The sequence below is a fragment of the Apium graveolens genome, chromosome 5 (genome assembly GCF_009905375.1).
Source record: "Apium graveolens cultivar Ventura chromosome 5, ASM990537v1, whole genome shotgun sequence".
NCBI classification, from domain to species: Eukaryota; Viridiplantae; Streptophyta; class Magnoliopsida; order Apiales; family Apiaceae; genus Apium; species Apium graveolens.
This window is the reverse complement of record NC_133651.1, coordinates 46,408,941-46,417,608: the sequence shown is the minus strand read 5'-3', so window position 1 is coordinate 46,417,608 and position 8,668 is coordinate 46,408,941.

Genomic DNA, 8,668 nt, shown 5'->3' with positions numbered 1-8,668 from the left:
TCATATCCTCGCCATGTTTCTTGTACAAGAGAGTCTTGTCTATGGTACCTCTAGTAAAACCATGCTTCAGTAAAAATTCTGACAATGTGTCATACCAAGCTCTAGGAGCCTGTTATAGTCCATATAGAGCCTTGAGTAACTTGTACATAAAATTTGGAAATTCAGGATCTTCAAAGCCAGGTGGTTGTTGCACATAAACTTCTTCTTCTAGCTCACCATTCATAAAGGCACTCTTGACATCCATTTGATACTCTTTAAAATTTGAATGTGCAGCAAATGCTAGAAAAATCCTTATTACTTCAAGTCTTGCAACTGGAGCAAAAGTTTCATCATAATCAATTTCTTCTTCTTGTGAGTAACCTTTTGCAACCAAGCTTGCTTTGTTTCTGTTAACTATACCATTTTCATCCATCTTGTTCCTGAACACCCATTTTGTTCAAATTATGCTTCTATTCTTTGGTGCAGGAACCAATTCCCAAACTTTGTTTCTTTTAAACTTATTCAGCTCTTCCTGCATGGCAGATATCCAATCAGGATCCAGTAAAGATTTATCAATTTTCTTAGGCTCTACTTGAGACAGAAAACACGCATGCAGGCACTCATTAGCAGTTGCACTTCTTGTCCTCACACCAGCAGTAGGATCACCAATAATTGCTTCTCCAGTGTGACTTCTATCCCATTTTCTTGTATGAGTTTGTTGACTTGTGCCTTCATCATTTTCTTCATTTTTGTTATGGCTGCTAGATCCTTCTTCTCTTTCTCCCCCTGAGTTTGTGCTATCAAATTCAGGTGTTTGAGATGAGCTTCCACTTCCATGATTTTCATGTTGAGCAAACTCTTCATTTGTCTTATGTTGTGCATCAACTTCATCTTCCCTATCAGAATCATTATCAATGTTGAGGTTTTCAAATGCAAGGGCTTCAGCTTCATTATCATCAAGGCATTTCAAGCATGGACACTTGTCATCATCAAAAGTCACATCTGTGCTTTCCATAATATTCTTTCGATCAATCATGTAAACTTTGTAGGCTGTTCTTTCCAATGAGTATCCCAGAAAAATTGCTTCAAACACCTTTGAGTTAAATTTTCCCACATATTCAGAGTTGTCTTTCAAAATGTAACACTTGCTTCCAAACACATGAAGATGCTTTACAGTAGGCTTTCTTTTAGAGATGATTGAGTAAGGTGATTTGCCATGTGCCTTGTTAATGAGATATCTGTTTTGAGTGTAACATGCAGTGTTAACAGCCTCTTCCCAGAAACTTGTTGGCAACTTGGCATCTTGCAGCATTGTTCTAGCAGCTTCAACTAATGTTCTGTTCTTTCTTTCAACTACTCCATTTTGTCGAGGTGTTCTAGCAACCCAAGCAGTGTTGGGTACTTTCTTTTTGTTAACTGATTTAGCAAAAGTAGAATGAGTAGTTTTAGATAAAATAGAGTTCATTAACTATTGAGCATTTTCCCTTTCTGTTGTAGACCCAATTTTTGTTTCTTTGAGGGTAACTCTCAGTTTGTGATAACTTTTAATCACTTTCAAGTTGCAAGGAATGCAGTCAAACTTGTCACAGAAGGCGTAAGGATCATTTGAATTTGCTTCATTGTATTTGCAGGCTACTTCAGTTGGCTTGCTAACTGCCTTTGTACAAATATGAGTTAGATGATTCACAGAGCCACATTTTTCACATTTATTTCTTGGAGCATCTGCAACATAAGCAAAATTGTTGCTTTTGTTTATCCCTATTTTCCCATTTCTATTTTTCTTTTTCTTTCTTACATCTTCAGTTTTGGTTTCTTTAATAGGTGTCTTGGGACTTTGTGTGACAGCCTCAACCCCGGGGTCAGGAGTTGACGTCACTAACAATAATAAGAATAAACATAATATGATCCAAATTACTAATTATACATAACCACGACCCCTATACCAAGACCTTTTCCAATTTTAAGTATGAATTAGGCTACACTATTACAGCACCAACTTACACAAACCGATATGACACAACTAATTAACACAACAACTCAATAAACCATCTTTGGTCTAACACATCCATCTCAGAGGAGCCTGATGTGAAAGGAACTGGAACTTTTCCCTTACTATCACAGAAGAATCCCCTAGGCATCTGCAATACATATATAAAACATTCTGCAAGGGTGAGCAATCAATTGCTCAGCAGTACCACTATATGAATAACAAGTAAAACAGTAGATGTAAAATGGTATAGGAACAGATATCAAAACTGGTTTACGAAAATAGGTAAAATAGCTATAAACTGGATATTAAAACTAGCATGCTCTATAAAACAATATCATCTGTAGTGTGCTGTGTCAAAATACCAAAGTCAAATTTTAGCATGTTATTTCCTTTCCAAAACCATTGTCCATTGATGGACCCATAAATCATCTGTCCCGTTACGGGGACCATAAACTATTTATTTCATTACGGGAACCATTAAACCAATGTCAGATATAAAAGTGGATGAATTCTAGGGACAGCTGATCAGTCTATCCCACCACAATTTGTTTCGGAACTCAGAGACTAGCTAGGTCTCTGTTATGATGGACTAAGCGGCCTACCAGTGCGCGCATCTGACTTAGCCTCTTATGCAACCATGCTGGGCTGTTACCTAATAACGGCCTCTTACGCAACTTACCATCCAATATCGGATTCGTGCTTATCCGGTTTCCAAAATCATTTACACCTATCTCTTTTTAAACGATTACACCACACATTCTAAAAAATCCTTTTTAACTTTTTTATCACAATCTAGAGATAGGCATTTTCAGAAGTTATTTTTTCCCCAAAACATCATTTAGTAAAACATAATTAAATACGGGGAATACGTAACTTAAAACATTCTGTTCCAGTACGTAATTTAAATCAACAATCATTCATATATAATGAACTATAAAAGATTAGTTCAGGGGTACTTGCCTTGCAGAGCTTTACAACTATTACTGATCGACTCTAAGCCGACTCGGACGCTTAGGCTTTATCCTCTAACCACTAGATCACCTTGGATTTGACTTCAACACTTAGGTTCTTCGGTTGACTATCCACTAGGTTATCTTTAGTCCAACGTCCACTTTCAGTTTCCCGATTAGAACCTATAGGGTCGAAATACTTTATGTTAGACGTCTAGGTATGCTTGACATATCCTCCCTAACAACCTACCCATACGATATCAAATCCCGACTCGTAATCATTCATATTATAATAACACACAATAATTAGGGTTCACGTTCTCGGAAATCGGTTCGGTGTTCGTTTCCAGAAAATACGTATACTCGTAATTCACGAAATTAGGGTTATTGGTTTTGGCAAAATATTTCATCACATCTTACAATAAAGTTTCGTATAAAACACATATATATTTATATAGCCACTTGACGTCCCAATAATCATCGGATACACTCCCATATTCCCGTAGGTTAATTTCCCGGAAATCGGGCAGCGTCTCCTTTGTTTATCGGACTACCCATCGAAGCAATTCGACGTCAATTCCCAACAAACCAATTCAAATTGCCACAAAATAAATTTGTAGTCCCGAAAATAATTTATACGGGTTGTTTTATTTATTTAAAATATTTAGGACTCAGAACAGGGTCATCACCATCCACCGTGCGCTCATAAAAGAATTCATCGCGCACGGCGGCAAAACTTATTGGTGCCCGAAAATATACGGGTGTCCGAATAAATTTCACCGATTAAAATTATCGATCGCTTAAATTATAATTTAACATCACAAATTTTAGTCAAGAATTTCCTGCAGAAAAGAGGAAATTAAAATTAAAAAGTATAATACTCTAGTCCAACTGCACACACGGGGTCAACAAAAGCCCAACACAAAATCCAACAACAAGGCCCAACTTAACAGGCCCAACTGTAACAACAGGAAGAAGAAACAGAGCACAACACGGCACCACACGGCCACACGTGGCCGTCGCCGCAACACACATACACAACAAACACTAACACACACACAGAACACATTAACACACACACACACACAATCACACAGTGCCCACACACATCTATATACGGTGGCATATATATACATATATAATCCAATAAGACTAATCGAAACCAACAATCCTCACCAGATATAGGCGGCGGCAGCAACGAAGCAACCGGAAATGGAAACGTAGAAGGACAGCGAAGAATCGTTGGGAAAGTGCGAGAAAACCAGGAAGAAAAACGGAAACAGAGAGGGAAGGGAGAGATAGAGGGAGAGAGAGGAGATATATATCGAGAGAGAGACGAGAGATTAGAGAAAGAGAGGGAGATAGATTAGAGAGAGATTGATGTTTAATAAAAAAAATAATGAGTCCTCTGCTGTGTTGCCATCAAAATAAGCCACGTGTCTGTGGTTTAATATTATAATGACACGTGTCCCCTTTTTACTGTAAACCCCAAAATAGCACTCGCATTTTACAAAATAACGAACAAACCTATGAGTAAAAATTAACCCGAAATTTCCAAATCCGTTTTAAAATATTATGAACAACTCGAAGTTAATAATAGCGTAAATTTCGAGATTTTAAAATAAATTCTGAAATGCAATCTATACCCGATTTTACCAATTAAACGAAACAATGCGCAGGTGAAATTAATTTTGAAAATTATCAAAAAAAAATTAAAATCCTCAGAATATTGCAAACATAATAAAATATGAGTTTCATGATTTTTGAAGAATCTTGGAATTAAATATGGATTTTACAATTAAACGTAATCAGAAAATCATTTAAGAATAAATAATTCACAAAATATTGATTTGTAAATTTTCTAAAATCCCAAAAATTATTATTGAAATTACAAACTCATAAAAACAATTTTTAAAGACACTTCATATATTTATGAAAATAAAGCTGCAATAATACCACTTTTAAAAGCGAAACAAAAATAATATGGTGTAAAAATTAATCATAAAACACACCATGCAGTCCAACAACCACATATAAATAATAAGTACAACACAGGGACCATAATTAATATAAAATTATTTATTTCATTACTTACGCAATAATTACATATTTAAATATTACAAAAATATACGAGTCATTATACTTTGTTTGTCCATGAGCTTCTCTTCAGTATTGGAAGACTGCGTTCATTCTGCAGTTTTCTTCTATTTGTCCTCATCAACAATTTCTTACTTGATAATCAATTCTTCTTCACTGAAGTAGACTTCACATGCCTTGAACATAGGTGATACTACCTTTTTCAGCATAGTTGGAACATTTTCATTAGCTGTTGATTTTCATTTGTCACCTATCTCTTTCTTCTTCTTGTTCAAGGCATCATAGTCAAGATCAATAGCAATATTTGCACATGGTTTGTTTTTCTCATAATATTGTCCAACTAGCTCAGATGTATTTCTGAAAGACTTCAACTTCGCCTCATTCTTTTCCAGCTTCTCCTTTAGCACTGCTTCAATTTCATTTGCACACTTGAGCTTGTTCTTGAGATAAACATTATCCTGCTTTACAGCTTCAAGCTCCACCAATAACAATTCTGTTTCTTTCTTCTCACTTTCAAGCGTCTCATTTATCTTTGTTAATCTGCTAACTTCTTCATTAGCAGCAATCATGCTTGTGTGAATATGAAACATTTTTGTGCTCATCTTCTCTAAAGGTTCCTTATATTGACTCACATTTAAATCAATGGTGGTAAGAGTTGGTACCTGTGATTTAGATGAGGATGATTCTCCTTGCTCCAAGGCCATGAGTGCATAATTTCCAAATTCTTCATCTTCATCATTTTCAGAGTCATCCCAACTTTTACCCTCTGCAATATAAGCTTTACTTTGTTGTTTCTTCAGAAGAGCTTCATACTTTGCTTTCAATTCAAGATAATCTTTATCCTTCTTTGCTTTCTTGGGTTTCCTGCTTTCTGTAGCAAAATGGCCCAACTCATCAAAGTTGTAGCACCTTATCTTAGATCTGTCAATAGGTCTAGTTTTATAACCATTCTTGCTATCAGAAGTGTACTTCCCTTTTCCTTTCCAGTTGCTGTCTTTGTTGAAATACTGTCCTTTGCCCTTGAAAAATCTTGGCTTCTTTACTCTAATGTTAGAGAATTTTCTATCCAAATAAGCCATTGACTGATCTAGCTCATCCAGTTCATCAAGAGTGTAGAACTCATCTTCTTCCAATTCCAGAATGACTAGTTCCTGTGAATCATTTGTTCTTTGCTCACTTGTTGAGGCAAATGGAGTTTGAGATCTTGGCTCATCAATAGATGTTTGGATTTCATTGACAATTAAAGCACTTGAGCCATCTACAACATGTCCCTGACCAGATCTCAATGATTTTCTTTGAATCATTTCTAGTTCATATGTTTTGAGAATTCCATATAGAACTTCCAGTGTTATTCTGCTCATGTCCCTTTCAAACACATATGTTATACTTTCCTTTGGCTTAGCCATGAAACCCTCATACTGTGAAATTAGTATCCTTCTCTGATTTGATCTAACTTCCTCACTTCCCTCACAGAGTATCTCAATCTTTTCCCATATTTGTTTGGCAGTGTCACAGTTGACAATGTTATTATACATCACATTATCAAGTGACTCAATCAATATCAGTTGCAAGCCACTATCCAGGGAGACTTTCTCTTTTCCAGGCTCAGTATACTCAGAAAGGTCTTTTGGAGCATAATGAGCTGGAATGACCATATCACCATCTGTTATTCTTCAACTCTAACCATAGGAGTGAAGGGCCCATTTTTGAGTATCTGAATATAGAGTGGATTGGCCATCCTAACAAATAGCAACATTTTCTTTTTCCAAAGAGTGTAGTTAGCTTTGTCAAAGGTAGGAATTTTGATGCTACTGATTTTCTATGTATTCATTCTTCCAAGATATTGAATCTGTTTACTTTCAGATTTTGCTCTGATACCACTTGTTAGGAAATGAATAACACACAGAGGGGGGTGAATGTGTTTTACTATTTTTTAGCTTTTCTTGAATCTTTTATGGTTGAACAAAGTAAATTAAATCTTGTAGTAAAAATGTGTTCATGCAGAAATTAAGCTTGCAGAAAATAAAGAACACAAATCTTCAAAACTCACTTAATTTTATATTAAAATTAAGAATGTTTTGCTGCAAAAATTCTAGGCTCTTTGTTGATAAAGAGCTTAGCTTCTCCTTGAGAGTGTTACAAGATTTTTTATCTTAATTTTCTTTGTTTGTTATAACTGACTAAAGGACCAGTGTTAACTTTGTAATTCAGTTAACTGCTGGTTTACACGGTGTACAATAAGACATGCTATTAACTTTTGTAAACAGTCACTTGTCATTTCCATTTATAGAAAAGTATATCTTCTATTTCTGGCTTAGCATATCTTTAGCATACCGTCATTATCTTGATCTTCCATTGTCAGTTAATCTTCACCATTGATCTTGCACATCCTTCAAGCTGCTTTTTGTAGACTTGTCAATCCAGCTGTTTGGATTGTTTGTTGATTGTTAATCTTGGATATTGAACTGATCTGCAATTTTGTACTTTGAGATTTTATCTCGAGATCTCCATTTGGTCTATAGAGAACTTGACATCTCGATAAGTGTATTGGCTTATCGAGATCTCTAATGCTCCATAGTAAATTTGACTTGTAGAGGTCTCTGAGTTCTCTATAAGAGAATTTGGCTTTTAGAGATCTCTAGTCTTCATATATTTACTTTGACTTATCGATATCTCTGAGTTTTCTAATGATTTATTGACTTATCAGTAACTCATAGTTCTCTAGTCAAATTTGACTTGTCGATAACTCAGAGTTCTCTGGTGAATTTTGGCTTATCGATATCTCTGAGTTCCCTAGTGGAATTTGACTTATCGATAACTCAGAGTTCTCTAATGAATATTGACTTGTCGATAACTCTGAGTTCTCTAGTGAAGAAATGACTTGTCGATATCTCCAATCTCCATGTCTTCAATTTCGATTGTCGTATCTCTGTGAGTTCTCTACTGCCTTTCCTGACTTCTCGATAAGTCATTTTGAGTTCTCGAATAACTTCTCTATAACACTAAATCTGTGACTTGTAGAGATCTTGACTTAGAACAATTTTCCTAAAACAGATTTATTCAACTCCAAGCTTCTTCATAATTCTTCTGAGACATGATCTTCTTGATCTTCTTCCAGATATAATTCTTAGGCTTGACACTGTTTATAGAAAAAGACTCTAGTCTGCTCCTTTGACATTTTTACAGACTCTTCTTTGAGAGCTACTCTCAGTTTATTACAGCTTGTCATCACTTTCATATTGCAAGGAATGCAATCAATTTTTTAACAAAGTGAATAGGGATCTTCAGCCTTTGCTTCATTGTACTTGCATGCTCCCACTTTTGGCTCACTAATAGTCTTTTTACAAAGGTGAGTTAGGTGATTGGTTGAGCCACACTTTTGACATTGTTTTCTGGGAGCATCTGCAACAAATGCAAAGTTATTGCTCTTGTTCACTCCAATTTTCCCATTCCTATTCTTATTCTTCTTTTCTGTATTCTCAGCATTGGTTTCCTTAATTGGTGTCTTAGAAACTTGATTGGCCATGGGCTTCTTCTTAATTTCAGCAGTGGTTTCTTTATTCTTTTTTTCACTGTCTTCATCTATAAGTTCTTGATTGATGACCAACCCAGCCTTACTGGAATTAACCTCACATGCCTTGAACAAAGGTGC